Source organism: Oratosquilla oratoria, unplaced genomic scaffold, assembly GCF_046742065.1.
Source record: "Oratosquilla oratoria isolate Oo_2021 unplaced genomic scaffold, ASM4674206v1 SCAFFOLD60, whole genome shotgun sequence".
In the NCBI taxonomy this organism is placed as follows: Eukaryota; Metazoa; Arthropoda; class Malacostraca; order Stomatopoda; family Squillidae; genus Oratosquilla; species Oratosquilla oratoria.
The window spans coordinates 648,402-649,668 of record NW_027467724.1 but is presented as its reverse complement, the minus strand read 5'-3'; positions in this window follow the sequence as shown (position 1 = coordinate 649,668).

The window sequence follows — 1,267 nt, the reverse complement described above, 5'->3', positions numbered from 1 at the left end:
GACAAATTGATTGGCGAAGAGCGGTATGAACTAAGGAGAAAATGAGGATAAACAAACGAAGTGTTTGTGATAAGACAGGTACATGAGAAATATCTAGCAAAAGTTAAGGACGTTTTAGTGTGGTTTTGATGCATCTAGACAAAGTGTATGATATGGTTGACAAAACGACTTTGTGTAAAGAATTATTAATATAAAAAATAGGCGGAAGTCTACTGTAGTGTAGGAAGCTGAATGAGTTTAGATAAATAATAAAATGTTTGTGAGAGACAGCAGAGTTAGTTCCTATACAAGATTGTTATTCAATTACAAAGCTAATCTAAAACCATGTTCACGAAGGAAAAACATATATATCTATTTTCCACTTTCAAACAATTTCTTACTGTGCCCTATGATATATATATATATATAAATATATATATATATATAAATATATATATACATATATATATGAATATATATATATATATATATATATATTTATATATATGTATATACATACATACATATATACATATATATATATATATATGTATATATATATATATATGTGTGTGTGTGTGTATGTGTGTGTGTGTGTGTGTGTGTGTGTGTGTGTGTGTGTGTGTGTGTGTGTGTGTGTGTGTGTGTGTGTGTGTGTGTGTGTGTGTGTGTGTGTGTGTGTGTGTGTGTGTGTGTGTGTGTGTGTGTGTGTGTGTGTGTGTGTGTGTGTGTGTGTGTACATACATATATACACTTATATATATATATATATATATTCGATCATTTTTATGACAGTCGCATGCAGGATTCAAACCCGCTGCTATCGGCCTCCCGTAGGATTACCTTCACAGAGCCTTAGCCTACGGGAGGCCGATAGCAGTGGGTTCGAATCCTGCATGTGACTGTCATAAAGATTATCGGATTGATGTCGCTGTTACTAGCGAATTTCTCTCTTATATATATACATATATATATATACATATATATATATATACATATATATATATGTATGTGTGTGTGTGTGTGTGTGTGTGTGTGTGTGTGTGTGTGTGTGGTGTGTGTGTGTGTGTGGGTGTGTGTGTTGTGTGGGGCTTGTGACTTGGTGTGTGTGTGTGGATATGTACATATAATATATATATATATAATACATGCATATATAGTACATATATATATATATACATATAATATTATAAATATATATATGTCTTATATATATATATATATATACTATATATATATATATTATATATATATATTAAATAATGACGTTTGCAAATGCAGTCAGTAC